Here is a 17,949-nt window from a genome sequence, read left to right as displayed (position 1 = left end):
TTTTGCTATATGACTTACTTTTTATTTATATCTTTCACGAGAGTTCCCCTAGAATTTGAACTTTCTCTCATCATAAGTGCCTTGGAGCTCTTTGACCTTGCATTATTCTTTTTATTTACCTCCACAATGAGTAAACTGCTCTTAATGTTAGCAATTGTAAGAGCACTTGTGAGATGTGGAGTTATTCATGGTAGTCTTGAAAGTATTCCAACTGTAAGGCAAGGTGACTAACAAGAATATGGCCTTCATTGAATTATGAAAGACAATCTTCTAAGATGTCAATTAGTTGAAAATAGTGTTCAACTCATTGAGGTGATCAGATATCAAAACCCCCTCCTCCATGCAATGATCAATGAAGTTTTTCAACCAAATAAACCTATATGGCTCCACTTTGTTTTTTGTATAGCTCCCCAAGGTTTCGAATAGGTCATTGAAACCCCCCCCCCCCCCCCCTTCATGAAAATATCAATGAGTTTTTTTAGCCAAATAAACTTAGGATGCTATACTTTCTTTTTTGTATAGGTCATCAAGCTTTTTCCATACACCATATGCATTTTCCGTGTCTAGTACATTAAAATACATGAACTTTGAGAGTTGTCAACATAATAGTAGAGCATGTTAGCTCCTCTAATTCCTCCTATATATCTACATACATGTCTTCAAGCTTAATTACATTTTATGGATTTTACTTACTTTTTCTAGACCAATACATTGTATATTTGCTCTTCCTAATATGAAAAGTCTCTATCATCAAGCTTTTCAATATCGAACAAGCCCATAAACATCACTATCTTGGAAAATCATTAAGTCTCTCTCTCTCTCTCTCTCTCTCTCTCTCTCTCTCTCTCTCTCTCTCTCTCTCTCTCTCTCTCTCTCTCTCTCTCTCTCTCTCTCTCTCTCTCTCTCTCTATTTCTTTGTTTAGACACAAGTAGATCTCATGGTTTGAAACAAGCAAAGCCTGAGCTTAAGCAAGGCCCTTGCTAGATCCAAGAGAACCCCTTGCTTCCAAAAAAAACCTAACCTTGCACTTGCATGCATTAAAACCATTTACCAATCTCTCTTTTCGAGCATCCAAAGCTAAGCTTTTTTTCTATTAACCTAATCACAAATGGCTACCAAATCACTACCAAAGTGGGCTATTGTAATCCCAAATTGAGCCCTAATGGCTATTCCAGTGATGACAATAGTACTGCCAGGACCCAAAATGGGCCCAACACTGGCTCTAAGCACCAACCGGGCCTCTCTATACTCAAAGAACACACCCTCTCAGCCTTGCGGGAGTGTCTAAGGGACACATTGCCCTAACTACTATTGTAAATTTCACGTTTGTTTTGGATTGTAATCCAATGATTAAGCCTTCCCCACACTCCTTAGAGGGAGTTCCTACACATATATCGGTGTCAAACACCTCATAAATAGAGACAAAAGGAGGCACCACTCAGCTAAATGGAATGGCCCCACTACGGCTTTCCTACACCTTGGGGATTGGCCCCTCGATGCACCGCCAATACAAATAACACGTATGTCACAAAATCCACTCTTGTTTTCAAACATTCCAAGAGATAAGATATTTCCTCACTTAATAGTTCCCCAAAGAAACCAATCATCTAAAACTACAGCTTAGGTATCTCACAACTCCACCTAGGTCATATGTATAAGAAAACAATTGCAATGCATCAAGTAATGATACCATGTGATATGCACAATGCAACTGTGTATGAATCAAAGTACTCAATCATTTTATAATTTAAAAATTAGCATTGTGAAGTGCAAATACATTGCATTTAATGATTTTAGCCTACATGTAATGATGCATTGCTAAGGGTCAGCAACACTAAGCATCCTCGTACTGCTAGACCCTCTTACACTTAAATTATAAATATCCTATATGTAATGCATAAGAAAATAGATCAGAATTTCAAATGTTATCACCATAAAAAACCCTCCTTCTCCTTATCGTTTAGGTTATGCATTCATTGATAGGTGTAGAAAGTGGCCTTTTCATGTGTTTTTCTAGTAAAAGTGGTAAAAACTATACTTTAACATAGAGACAAGGCTGCATCCCTCATGCTCCAGCCATGTCATACATCCACAGACATAAAGCGTATTTTTTCTTACTTTTCTAACATAGAAACCTAAAATTTTCCATTTTTCCACTATTTTTCTTCATTTATTTAGAAATAATTTCTAATATTTCTGATTTATGGATTGGGACTAATCATAGTCTCTGAGAATTTATTTTATATTCATTTTCACTCCATGTGAACCCCATAATCACAACAAAACCCCCAAAATTTATCATTTCCATGAAAACTGCATAACTGTGAGTTTCGTATGTTTTGGTATAAATCATTATATGACTTAATCAAGTTGAAGGCTTTAACTTTAAAATATCTACTTCTTCTCATGTTCACACTACAAACCGAAGTGGATTTTTTGCTTTCAGAGGGGCAAACGAGCTCGAATTCAAGATTCGTTTGGCTGGATGGCTTCATGACGTTAAAATCTATAAATTTGGGACCTTGATGCACTTTCTGGCTCTCAAATCATGTAACTACTTCATAATATGAAACCTTGTGGGGATTTAATGGGGGCTCAAATGGACTTTGATCAGCGAATCGAGACTTGCATTCGGTCTCTGGCATCGAACTCCATCTAGGAAAACTCCAGCTCATCGATCTACAATCGTTTCATTTTGCATGAAAATTTGGTCTTTTATGGCCTCTCAGGCTATTTTCCATTTCAAAAAATGCCTTGAAAAATCCACTCTCATTGGCAACTACGAGATAGGGCAATTCAGCCCGAACTCATCTGCACAAACAACAACCAAAGAAAGCATCAAGCTACCACAAAAAATATACTCAACAAAGCACAGGAACAACTGTCATCCTATCCCCTAAGAGAATCAAGGCATGAGAATTCACAAGGGATAGGCCCAGCATAATCTGACAGACATCCAAAGTGAGTCACTAACTAACTTCTCTAACACGGACTGGCTAAAAAGCCTATCAAAGAGGTTATCCTAGTGGTGGTCTGGACTAACTACTTAACTTAGGACAACTAGACAAGGACCTCCTACTAGGCAAGGACTACTATAGCCTAGTCATCATATTTTTATTGCAATACATTTTCCTCCCAAGGTTTCCATACTCAGGTGTGTAAAAAGAAGGGAGATGAGTGTAGAGTGACCCAAGGAGAACAGAGCATTGGCCTCAAGTCCTAATTTGGTACCCAAGAACCTATCAAGCTCTCACAAGGTGACACTTAATCCTTTTCTGTCACGCACTTTTATTTTCGCTCCAACCTTCCTTTTTTTTCCAATTAGTTGCTACTCCTAGGAAGACAAGGCATCGGCCCCATGTCCCTTGACTTGTCCCCAGGAACCTACTAGGCCTCCGCAAGTGATAATCAATTTCTAGTAGGAATTTTCTTCCTTTTTTTTCTTTTCTTATTGAGGGGTTAAAACCCCTTTTTACACACCTCTGTAATTTTGATCTTCGACATATATTTAGAACTTTCCCTTTTTTCCTATTTCGGTAGGCTTCTCTAACTGCCTCACACTAACAAGGACTCCTAGGACATCTACCTAGCAAGCAAGAAGGACAATGTCATAAGGACTACCCTCTATCACATGTCTTTAATGCCTAACAATGTCCTAATAGGAGGTAGACAACTACTCAAATCTCCCCCATATATACCTAACCCAACCCTAGGAATTCATGCCTTGATTTTCTATCCCCACAAACAAAAAGACTATAACACTATTAGCTTAAGGGAAAAACTCGAAAAGGAGATGATACCAAAAAACTCAGAAAGGCAAAGATATCACTTGGAATAGCCACAAGAAGCTCTTGCACAACAAAGGCTCCCTCCAGGCACTTTGTCCAACCTATGTGATGCAATCACTAAAATACAAAACCATTAAACGTAGCTACACCAAACATATATATGGCCCTCTTGGCCTAAAGAGATACAACATTTCATAGCCAATAGAATGGCCCTCTTGGCCTTATGAAATAAAGTATTTTACTACCATTCAGTATAGCATATTGTTAAAACCCTTGGTCCTAATGTTACTCTACTAAAGCACAAAATTGACCAAGGATAAGGTCTCTTAGACCCTACACTGAGTGCATTAGGTTATTAGCTAACCCCTTGCATAAATAGCAAGGGGTGTCCGACAAATATGACATACAATCCTATGTGTCCACATGACAAAGTAGGAAGGCGTTCACTTACTTTCTGACTCATAACCCAAACTAACCATCGGTGGACAAAATATGAAGTGTCAGCAAGAAGACCCCAAAGTAATCCACGGCTAATGTTAGGAGGTAATTGTAAGGACTCCCTTGGACCACAATTGAAAAATACATCTTCCACAAAAGCATAGTTAGCCAAGAATTTGCAAAGTGATTCCATTGTCAAGGAACTAACTGACAAGTCACCCTCTCAAAGATATGCAATATATCCAAGGCTGCATGATGGTACATTTGTAAGATGGGATCCGGCACACTATAGGTCCCATTTAGCTGATTGATTACTAACTGTGAGTTACATTTAGTCAATAATCAGTGGATACCACCACATCAAGCTACATTCAGCCCCATGATCAAGGCCTTGTATTCTGCCATACTTAAACGGGGTGTGGCATGTGGCTCTCTTAAACGTCATGTCGTAAGCCCACACTGCCACATATAATTTCTTATCCTAATCATGCTTGCTTTTCGATACTATCTTGGGTAAGATTCCCACAAGTTGTTTACTTTTACTCTCAACCTAGTTATTCGTTTGAGGATTATATGGGGTAGTCTTATTGTGCTTAATCTTCAAAGCTTCAGTTAGGGCCACTATAACCTTGTTCAAGAAGTGTGTCCCTCGATCAAACACAATCTCCTTCGGTGGACCGGTGGCAAATAATTTTCTCCATAATGAAACTAGCCATCTCCTTAGCATTGTTCTTCACTATTGCTCAAGCTTTAGACCACTTTGTAAAGAAGTCTATTGCTATAATGATATACTGCTTTCACATAGTTGATGAAGGGTATATTGGTCCCACAAAATCAATACCTCGTTTTTCAAAGGGTAACATAACCAAAATGAGATTCATAGGTCACCTACAATTTTCCCTCACATTGTGTATGCTTAACATAATTGAAAGCATCTTGGAAAATTGATTGCCACCAATATCTAGTACGGAGAGCTTTTTGGGTGGTGAGCTAAATAGCAAAATGTCCCCCACATGCTAAATCATGGCACTCCTCAAGAATAAATGGTAGCTCATCAGGTACTACACAACGATGATAGATATCATCTACTCCTCTGTGATACAAGACACCCACTATAATCGAAAAGTGTAATGCTTGTTACTTGATCTTTCTCTTTTTAGACTTTGATAAAGCAACACTAAATCCTCCTATAGATAAATAATGTGTTATAGCCACATACCAGGAAGGGATGGAAGCTATAACAATTTTCAATAGACCTTCAATATCGCTTCCCTTAGCCAAAATTTCCTTTGGCTCCCCGAAATCCACAAGACATTCTGCAATACCCTGTAGCTTTGGTGGCTTGCTCCTAATCTCATAATTGAACTCCTGCAAAGTGATTAATCACTTTGCGAAATGGTTCAGGTGGTTGCAACTTGTTCATCAACAATCTGAGTCCTTCCACCTTCGTAAAGAATACTACTTGCTCATAGAGAATATGATGCCTAAATTTCTTCATTGCAAGAGAGATGGAGGCCAAAACGTTTTCTTGCTAGTTTCTTCTTCTTCTTCCACACACTTTACAATGTACACAAATTATAGATAAGATACAACATAAAGGAAAGTGGCCTACTAAGTCAAACAATGCATAACCAACTACACTAGTCGACTGGCGCTATAACTATGCCAGCTGTAAATAGGTGTCACAACCTGAATATAATAAGTAATGAGTCAGTGGCCATGTGAGAGTCATAATGACCACCGACGTGCTAGTGTAGACGTGTGGACCCATCTAGCCAGGTGGTCCATCATCAATGTCCGCATGTATTGAGCTTCTCATCTCAACACTCCCCCTCAAGCTCAACTGCATCTCTGCAACTCCAAGTAAGCTTCAAAACTTTTGAAGCTTCTCTGTACCCAATGCCTTCGTGAAGATGTCAGCTATCTGATCCTGTGTGCTGACATACACCAATTCAATCTCACCTACTAGTACCTTCTCTCTCACAAAGTGGTAGTGTACCTCAATATGTTTTGTCCTGGCATGGAACACATGGTTCCTAGCCAACTGTATACTGCTCATGTTGTCACAATAAATGACAACTGGACCTTCCACCTACATATCTAAATCAGCCAATAACTTTTGCAGCCATACTACCTCACATGCTGCAACAACAGCACCTCTATACTCAGCCTTTGTACTCGACAAAGCAACTGTAGATTGCTTTTTGCTGCTCCAAGTAACTGCTGCACTATCAAGAGAGAACATGTATCCACTGGTAGATCTTCTATCAGATATACTACCAGCCCAATCTACATCTATGTATCCAAACACCTGTACATCTGTACCTGCCTCATAGAAAATTCCATAATGTAATGTGGACTTCACATATCTCAATATGCATCTGACTGCATCCAAATGTGGCTTTCTAGGTACTTGCAGGATGTAGGTTGAGTATCATAGACTTGTGGAAATGTTTACTAATTTGCAAAGTGTTAAGTAGATTGATCATGCTGAAAATCGATCTTCTAATGTTGATGTTATCAAGGTTGATATTAATGATGTATTGCATGATATTCATAACTAGGTGTATATTAGGGAGCTTATAATGGATAAGATTAATGATATGGATATTTTATCTCTTGTATCACATGAGCACCATGCACAGGAGCAGTCTATCACACTGACTCTCATGATGCTCATGAGCCTCATGGCTCATGAGACACTCTCTTGTACCACTATCAAACTTTGTTTCTTTTTTCCATCATACTTAATATGTATGCCTTTATGTTTTGTGACTGTCTTTTGAGTGGATTATAAAACCATATTAGAGGGCTATAAGTATCCTACAAGAGAGGATCTACTTATCGTTTCTCTCTTTGTAGCGAACATAGTAGGGTCTTCTATCTCATCCCCAACATCAGCACTCAACTTTACATTCTGCTCCAACGGGACTGAAAGTGGTTTGCATGCTGTCATACCATACTTGGATAACATATCCAAGCCATACTGTCTTTGGGACAGCCATATACCATTATCACATCTGATCACCTCAATGCCAAGGAAGTACCTTACTTCACCTAAATCCTTTATCTCAAACTTCTTCTTCAAAAAGTCCTTGACTTCAACAATCCCACTATCACTATCACCTATAATAATCAAGTCATCCACATAGATGACTATGATGACCAAACCTGCATCTCTCTTTCTCACATAAAGTGAGTGATCAGCATCAGAAACATAGAATCCAATATTGACAAGATACTCTCTGATCTTGTTAGACCATGCTCTAGGTGCTTTCTTGAGCCCATAGAGCGCCTTCTTCAACCTGCACACATACGTGGGATGCTCTAAATCTTCATAACCTACTGGCTGATCCATATACACTTCTTCCTACAAATCACCATGCAAGAAGGCATTCTTCACATCCATTTTCTGCAACCTCCAACCTTTGGCTACTACCAAAGCAATCACACATCTGACAGTTGCCTTCCTAGCAACTAGACTAAAGGTTTCTTCATAATCTATGCCATATGTCAGGGCATAGCCTTTTGCAACCAGCCTAGCTTTGTACCTACTAATAGAACCATCTGCATTGTGCTTAATCTTATAAACCCACTTGCATCCAATAGCTTTCTTGCCCTTCAGCAATGATATTAGATCCCAAGTCTTATTGGCCTCTAATGCAGCCATCTCCTCATCCATTGATGCATCCCAATGAGTATGTCCAACAGCATCCTCAAAACAAGTGGGCTCAACATCCTCAACTAGTTTCACCATATAAGCTAATGGTGAGCTGCATAACCTTCAAAACCAAATCTTTTAACAGGGTATCTGACCCTGCTAGATCTGCGTACCACCGGATCACTCAATGGAGCCTTTACATTACTATGAGCTCTTTGTACACCTGTTATCCTAACAAAAGGAATACCAAGCTCATCATCCAAGCTCTCTGAGCTATTGGAGTCTCCATCAAGAACTGCATTAATGCCATCTGACACTTTATTCTTTCCTTTGTCTTTACCTGTAGTGCTACTAGATGCACCTGAAGATGTAGAGCTACTCCTTAGTCTCCCAGACCAAGGACTACCAGATGATGTCTCTGGTCCACTAAAAGTCCGTGATTCTTGCTTTTTAGCCTGCACATGAGTGTCATTATCATCATCATCATCCAATGCATCACCACTAGATGCATACCAACTGCTCATTTCATCAAAGATGGCATCCCTACTCACTCTGAACTTACATGTGATAGGGTTATAACAATGATACCCTTTCTACTCTAAAGAGTATCCAATAAAGACACATTTTTCTGCCTTTGGATCAAGTTTCTTCCATAGCTCATCTGGCACATGAACATATGCAACACAGCCAAATATCTTCAAGTGCGATACATCAGACTTCTTGCTAGTAAAGCATTCTTCAGGAGTCATACCATGAACTGCAGCTGTGGGAGTTCTGTTCATAATATAAATAGCAGTATGAACAGCCTCAAACCAAAAATGCTTAGGCATATTCTTTTCAGCCCCATCAAGGCACGTGCAACTTCTGCAATATGCATGTTTTTCCTTTCTACAACCCCATTTTGCTGTGGGGTATACCTGCATGTGAACTGTCTCTTTATCCCATGAGACCTCAGAAAATCACTGAACTCATTCGAGAGGTACTCTCCCCCTCCATCTGACCTCAAGCACTTTACTTTCAAGCATGTTTCTCTTTCAACTGCAGCCTTGAAAGTTCTAAAGTACTCAAACGCTTCACTCTTTTCCTTCATAAAATATACCCACAGCTTTCTAGAACAATCATCAATGAATATGACAAAGTATGAACTGCCTCCAAGAGATACATTTTGTGTAGACCCCCAAATATCTGTATGCACAACATCTAGGATATTTCTTCTTACATCTCTATCATGTGAAAAGGGTTGTCTTGCCTACTTACCAAACTGATATGTTTCACATACCTTATGAAATTCTGCAATTCTAAATGTAGGAAAACCTATAACCAACCCTTTGGATTGCATTAATTTCAGCCTTTGTACATTTGCATGTCTAATGCGTTTGTGCCAAATTTCAATATCTGCAACAACACCTTTTCTTTTAGCATACATATAGCAGCATTCATAGTAGGAATTCCAGTATCCAGAGTAAACATACGTCCAAATCTACTTCCCTTTGCAACCAACCTACACTTGTCATTGAAGTTTTCTACAAAGCAGCCCATTGCATTAAATCTGACTTGCAGCCCTTGCTCTATCATCTCACCGACTGACACCAAGTTCTTTGTAATAGATGGCATATGTAATACATCTGAAAGACTCTTTGTCTTACCATCATGCAAGGACAAGGGAACTTTTCCAATGTGTGAGATTGGGTGGCATGAATCATCACCCGTCTGCACATAACCTGTATTTTGCAAATCCTGCATCTCTCCAAACCATTCTGCATGGTTGGTCATATGATTGGATGCACTTGAATCAACATACCAAACATCATCACGTGTTTCCTTTCCTGTAACAACATTCAGCATATGCTACATAACAAACAGACGTTCATTTTTGTCTTCATTCTGTCGTAAACACAATGCATAGTTTCCTTGCTGCAACTTACCACTGTGAATATCATCTTTCTTAGCATAACATTGGGCTGCAATATGACCTATTTTGCCACAATAGTGGCACACAATACGAGAGTTGTTAGAACCTCTGTTCTGCCATCCACCTCTTCCTCTAAAGCTCCCCTTGCCTCTAAAGTTACCACGACCTCCTGAAACCTTCATATCGCCAAATTGTTGATTCAATCTATTTTGCTAGTTGTCATTACCACGTCCTGTACCATGGCCTCTTGAAGAGAACATGCCATGTCCCCTTCCTGAATTGGAGTAGAAAGCTTGGACCTATTCACCACCTTTTTCAGATGTCTCACTCTACATCTTGATCTCTTCAGTGATCATAAGGGAGACCAACTCATCGAAATCTAGAAACGGCTTTCTGACATATACAGAAGTTACAAAAGACTTCCAAGCCTTTTCATTGTTAAGTCCACCCAAGGTAGATGACACCAAATCATCATCATCGGGCATTGCATCAATCGCAACCAAGGCATCTGCAATGCTCCTTACCTTCAATGCATACTCATTGATAGATATCTTCCCTTTCTTCAATGTATTCAACTCTTGCTTGAGTTGAATCTTTCGTGCCTTTGTATTTATGGAAAACATACTTTCAAGTATGGTCCAAGCTGCATATGAATTCTCTGCATTTCTAATATGTCCCAGCATATTATTGTCAATCTGCAGATAGCCAATACATGACCTTTTTGTCTTTTGCATTCCATTCCTTCCATGCCTTTGTCTCTTCTGTAGTTGGAGGATCACTCACCTCCGACTCCTTTTCCTCACCGAAAACAAACTCGTAGAGGCCTTTTCCAATAAGGAAGTTTGTGACATGGAACTTCCATGAAGTGTAGTTGTTCTTATCGAGCTTCTCAATGATGGGGTTTCCACTGTTCTCTGCCATTATCACAAAACTAATACCAAACAGCAAGCAAATCTTCTGCAATCTTTCACAAGATGTGCACAGCACTACACCAAGCAATCTTTTTCACCAATTGCTCAATAGCACATGTAATCTGCAACCTCTTTGCAGATAAATATTATTTTTTCTTGCTGCAAACACCTCAAAAACTATAGATTTGCAATCTGTAACGTGCGCATCCACTTTCGATCAATACAGCTGAAAACACAGTGTATCCTGAAACTGCTGTCCGCAACCTTGCGGCTCTAAAACGGGGCCTGAAATGACCTTGGATGGCCAAAATAGCAATAGGAAAGCCCTAAAGGGCATATCTGCAGAATACGCAGTGTTCTTCGCGCACACCAAATCTCATAGCAATCTGAGATTTTTGCTCTACCCTACTTCTGGTGCCTCCACAAGCACTGTCCAAGAGAAAGAGTGGAAGAATGGGAGAGCTTCTTATCCGTGGCTTGCTTGCTCAAACCTTGCTTCTTCTCCTTCACTTCAACCTTCGAAATCATCCTCTCTCAGTGGCGTGGCTCTAATGCCATGTCAAGAATCGCGTGGTGGGGGGATTTGCTCAAGATGCTGCACCGAACTCACACAGAATACACAAGGAGAAGCTAACTCAAGAGACAAGAAGAGAGATGGAGGCCAAAACGTTTTCTTGCTAGTTTCTTCTTCTTCTTCCACACAGTTTACAATGTACACAAAGTATAGATAAGATACAACATAAAGGAAAGTGGCCTACTAAGTCAAACAATGCATAACCGACTACACTAGTCGACTGGCACTATAACTATGCTAGCTGTAAATAGGTGTAACAACCTGAATATAATAAGTAATGAGTCAGTGGCCATGTGAGAGTCATAATGACCACCGACGTGCTAGTGTAGACGTGTGGACCCATCTAGCCAGGTGGTCCATCATCAATGTCCGCATGTGTTGAGCTTGTCATCTCAACACATGACTCTCCTTTTTTAGGACACTCGAGGTATGCAAAAACTCTTAATACTGTCAGGAAAAGGTCTTACTAGCAAAGACTCAAGGGTAATATGCTTAAGTATATCACTGAATGTCTAAATTACCAAAGGGCAAAATCTAAACATGTCAAGTTACTAAGAAAACTCCAACCACTTAACATACCTCATATGAAATGGGAGTTTATTAGCATGGACTTTGTAGTTAGATTACCTTCTATACAAGACAGATATAACTCAAAAATGGTGATAGTAGGCATGTTAACAAAGGTTGCTCATCTTATTCCAACAAAAACAAATTACAAAGCTTCAAATATTGCAAGAATTTTTGTGAAATATATTTTTAGGTTACATGGGTTACATAAAAGGATCATCAATTATCTATTTGAAGCCATTGGAACCTAACTTTGTTTCAACATTGTTTATCATCCACAAACTGATGGATAGACAGAACGAGTGAATCAATTAATTGAGGATATTCTACGCACATATTGTAGCAAAGGAACCTAAAAGGTGGATTCAGTATCTACCCTTAGTGGAATTTGCTTATAATACCTCCTATCATCGAAGTATTCATATGACTCTATTTCAGGCACTATATGGTCAAGAATACCGTATGCCACTTAATTTTTCTGATCCTACTATAAGGGTAGAAGCTTTGAGAAAAATGTTACAAAAAATGGATAATCAAATCAAGATTATCAGACAGGATATTCAAGCTATCAAGGACTGACAAAAGACATATACTAATCTAAAAAGGTAAGAATGATTTTTCAAAGAGGAAGACATGGTCTTCATCCGTGTCCATCCAAAGAAGAGTTCTTTGTCTTTAGGAGAATTTAAGAAGCTAAACCCAAGATATTGTGGACCCTATAAGGTTCTCAAGTGCTTAGGACCAAGCGCTTACAAGATACAACTCCTAAAAAATATAAAAATCCACAATGTATTTCATGTTAGCTTAGTAAAAGCATACATAGCTAACCCAAACCATATCATTGATTATCAACAAGTTGTAATACCTAACCAAGGAGTCCTTGAGCTACAATCTGGCAGAGTAATTAATGTAAGGGAGAGAAAATTGAGGAGTAGATCCCTTAGAGAATACCTTGTCCAGTGGAATGATTATCCTGAAAAGAATATGGGACATGGATAGATGAGAATGTTCTCTATCAATAATACCCATGGTTTTTCTTGAGATGAGGACATATCAATTTCTCTAAGGGAAGGAGGATGTAATACTTCCATGCAATGAAAAGTTAGTTGGTTAGTTCAAAAGTTAGTTAGTCAATTAGTAAGTTAGTAAGGTTACTAACTAAAGTAAAAACTAACTAATATTTTTTAAAAAATTTTGAGGATCATAACCGAATATTTTTTCTAAATTGACAAGGACTATAGCCACCCATCACGGAAGTTACCATGTGAACGAGAGTTATGAGCCATATTAGTCATTAATGTCAATGTGTATAGTATGGATGATCCAAAAATTTGGACAAAACTAGCACATTTTTTATATTTTGGATATTATTTATTGTAAATATCCTAAAAAGCTATGGAAACTCCTAGAATAGGGTGTCATGTGAAAAAAAGCAAGTGGCTTTTTTAGCTAGTTTTGGAGATTTAATGAAAAAAGGAAGGATTGGAAAAATCACATGCATTGCAATCGCACTTTACGGGCAGCAAACAGCACTTTGAACAATGAGAAGAAGGATTGATTTGGAAAATCTTTGACCAAGTATCAAGTATCTTGGAGTTTTACCTCCCTTTTGAAGCCAACAGAACCATCAGACTATGTTTGTGTTTGCTAGAATCTAGATCTCTAATTAAAAACATTGATAAACAAGATAAAAGAAAAGGTTGTGCTAGGCTACCCCCAAGCTAGCTGCGAGACCCTACTCCAAGGGGGTCATGGTTATCGCTTTGAGAGGCTTAGACTAGCTCTGTAGCGAAACATCTCTCCGTAGGAATAGTCTTGGGCAGTAGGAAATGTGGGTGCCAAAGGGGGCTTTGGCTGTAAATTTCGCATTATTCCTAGAATCTGACGAGCCGCTTCATGACCCAGGATACGATCTTGGAATCCTAAATACTACTTACGAGGGTGGAAACTTGATGGGTAGAATACCCTCACGGAATTCTATATATCTTCTGTAGGGTTGAAAAGATGAAATTATAATAAAATTTCAATATAATAAAGAAATTTGTTTTACTCAAGGGTTGTTTGAATTATATGCATGTCCATGAGATAAATTCCGTGAAGGAACATGTGATTTAACGACTGACTAATTAAGGAAGCTGATTGTATATGTCCCAATAAATGTACTGTAGGTAATTAAAAAACTAAAGATGATTCTGTCATCAAAGGAAAGCGAGTGGTCGTGACCCCCGACGGGTCCGTAGGGTGATCCCGATTAGTTGGGAGATTTTCTAAATCGAAAATAGAAATGGAAAGATGATAAATTGACCAACTAGTCGTTAGGTAGAACTAACTTGCATTGTTTTAAGGGGGCCAAAATGGAATTTTGCCTTATGGGTAGGAGGTTAAACGAACTACACTCCCCTGTCTCCCATTCTCTTTGAACTAAGTGCAATGTCAAGTCCGCTTCAAATTGAGTAATCTTGTAGAAGTGGAAACTCAAATTTACTATTAGGAGACCTATCTGATTTTAAGAACCTGAAAATTCAAGTCGATCTTAGTGGGTTCGATCAAAACACTTCCATTGCAATGTAGACTCAATGCGGTCTAAGTGACAAACCCTATGATGTTCCAAGGGAGCGCCGTGGGCGGTGTCATTTGGAAAACCTATCAATAGACTACAGAAAGGTGCGCCTTGGAATGAGCTTGGCGGACACCTCACAGCATGCATCCTATGATCAATTTGGAAGTAAGCACTTGGAAGCAATGCAAAAAAGTTGGCTGATGCCTCTTATATGCTCGTCTATTCTTCAAGCTATGGCTATCCAAGCTATTTGTTTATTGCAATGAGCTACTCTTTGAGGAGACACATTACTATCGTGCCTTGATGGTATAGATCACCAAATTCTAACCTAACGCCCATGGCCTCTTTCTTAGGAGTAGACAAAATTTCATGTCCTTCAAGACCATTAGTAATAAGTTCATGAAGTTAATTGGATTCTTACTAATGGAATTGCAAAACTTCTATAATAAGCCAATGAATTTAGTGGTTTTTATAATGGCATTGTTAAGCATTTGATTGCCATAATGAATCGCTTTTTAGAAGTAATGTTGTTGTTGATACCTTGGATGATGTCAATCAAGATTATATCTAAGCCTCAAAGCTTCTTTGCTATGAATAGACAATACATGTTCTTTAATATTGTGAGTAGTATGACGGAGTTACTTGTGTTCTTAAAATGGCATTGTAAATATTGTGTGTTGTAATATAATCTCTCTTTACATTAAAATTACATCTACATTATCAAAAACACAACCATGAAAATTAAAGTAAATAGTTTTCAATACATCTTGTATACAAGAGTGATCAAATTTGTTATTATATTCACATAATGGTGAAAATTAAGTAGTCATATCATGTTATGAAAATTCGATAAACCTCAAATGTGAAATTATTGAAGAACTGAAGTGTAAATTTCCATTTCATTGCATTGAATATACACATGGATATTGTTAAAAACTATGTGTGTTTCAAATCTTAGTACACAATTAAGGGGTCTAAAAATAAAGTGCATTGAGATGTCATACATAAAAGATGAGGGAGAGAGAGATGTTAGAAGTATAGCATAGGAACCTTGAGTAGGCAAGGGTGTATGAGGGAAGGTAAGGTGTGAATGGGTCATAGGCCAAGGGAAATCCTAACCCTAGCCCACAATGAGGCTATATAGACAGCCTAGAGGTCACTCCCAAATGTAGAGAGAGTGTACTAGTTGTACTTGTGAGCAACTCATTACACAAGATCTTCTTCTTGTACTTGAGCTCTCTCTCCCTCTTGTGTACACCTTCTCATATTGTCACTCTAACATTCAACAAGAGAAAGCTTGAGCTCTTGCCAAAACTAGAGAGTGCACACAAGATATGAAGCTAAAAACCCTAGTCTTTCTTCTTCTTCTTCTTCTCCACTATAATATTATGCTAAGAATAAAGAGACAGTACAACATACTTGATATATAAAAGGTCCATAGCATGAATACGCTAACTAAAAAGATAACTAGATAGATATCCCATAACTCAGGTGGGTGGACTCACTAATGTCTAGCCATAAAGTATCACTAGAATTATATGCCAATACAAGTACCAATCATATCAATGAAATGAATGTAGAAATGATCATCCAAGTGCTCGGGTGTCAGCTCTTGTATTGAGCTTGGTATCTCAATACTTCCCCTCAAGCTCAACTCCATGACCTATACTCCAAGTAAGCTTCAAAATCGTTGAAGCTATTCTACTCATAAGGCCTTGGTAAAAAAATCTGCAATCTAATTCTTTGTGCTCACATATATAAGATCAATGTCACCTACCAAGACTTGCTCTTTGATAAAAGTTAATGAACTGCAATGTGTTTTGTACATGCATGACACATTGGATTCCTCACCAATTGTATGTTGCTCATGTTGTCACAATAAATTACAACTCTGATGTCTATCTATACCCCCAAATTATCAAGTAGCTTTTGCATCCAAGCTACCTTACATGCTGTGAGAGAAACATCCATATGATACTGTGTCTTTGTACTCGATAATGCAACAATGTATTGTTTCTTACTACTCCAAGTCATAGCCTACTTCCAATAGAAAATACATAGCCACTGGTGGACTTCCTATAAGACATGTTACCTATCCAATCTACATTAGTATAACTAAATAACTAAACCACCAAGTCAGTCTCATAAAAGATAACATAATCTAATGTGTCCTTAAGATACCGCAAGGTACCTCTCATACTATCCAAATGAGGCTTACAAGGCACATGCATAAACTACTCTCCAAGCCAACTATGTAGTTACAATCTAGCGTGATAATAGTAACAAATATCAAACTTCCCACCATCTTCCTATACATTGTTGGATCCTCCAACATCTCACCCACATAACCACTTAGTTTTACAATTTGATCTAATGGCACTTAGATTAGCTTACAATCAACTATACCATGCTACGTCAACATATCCAAGATGTACTACATTTGTCTAATCTCACAATCAACCATACCATGGTTTGTCAACATATCCAAGATATACTACCTTTGGGAGAGTTATGTCCACTTAGATGTTCTTATAATCTCAATGCCAAGAAAGTACTTTAGCTCTCCCAAATCTTTCATGTTAATTTTTTGCTTGAGAAGACTCTTCACATGCTCCATCTCTTACACAATATCACCCCCAACAATCAAATCATTATACAAGGTAATCGCAACAATGCCTCTATCACTTTTGCACTCATAAAGCAATTGATCTCCAAACCAAAAGAGACAAAATATTGTGATATATTTACATGACATGTTCTCAATACATGTTTCAACCCATACAAGGCTTTGCATATCCTACACACATAATCGAGGTGGACTATGCTCTCATAAACTTGTGCCTACTCCATGTATACTTCTTCTTACAACTTGCCATGCAAGAATGCATTCTTTATATCCATTCAATGTAAAACCCAACATTATATTGCAACCACTGTAATGAGGACTCTTACAATTGTCATCTTTGCCATTGAAGCAAATTTTTCCTCATAATTAATCCCATAAGTTTGGGCATAACCTTTGGCAATCAGTCTCATTTTTACCTGCTACATTATGTTTTACTTTGTAGACCCAATTACAGTGCATAACCTTTGGCAATCAGTCTCATTTTTACCTGCTACATTATGTTTTACTTTGTAAACCCAATTATAGTCTTTAGCTTTCTTTCCCTTAGGAAATGGTACCAAATCCCAAGTTTGATTTACATCCAATGCACCCATTTTTTTATCCATGGCTTTCTCATAATGCATATAATCAATAACTTTCTCAAAACAAGTGGACTCAACCAATTATATAACATTTACCATATATGTATAATGGTGACAACATAGCCATCATATGTTAACCTATTTACGAAATACATTTCTCTCATTAACTTGCATACTTGCAGAGCACTCTGTGAACCCTTTACAATAGTTTTTTTTTTTACACTAGGTGTATGAACAATTGGAATACCAAACTCTTCATCCATACTCTAATCTAAGCCATCAAACTCACCATCTATATGTGAATAGCCATCAAACGCCTCACCCATACTC

Source organism: Lygodium microphyllum, chromosome 7 (assembly GCF_053477565.2).
Source record: "Lygodium microphyllum isolate KBCC chromosome 7, Lygodium_microphyllum_v1.1.10, whole genome shotgun sequence".
NCBI lineage: Eukaryota > Viridiplantae > Streptophyta > Polypodiopsida > Schizaeales > Lygodiaceae > Lygodium > Lygodium microphyllum.
Note: the sequence above shows the minus strand (reverse complement) of the source record.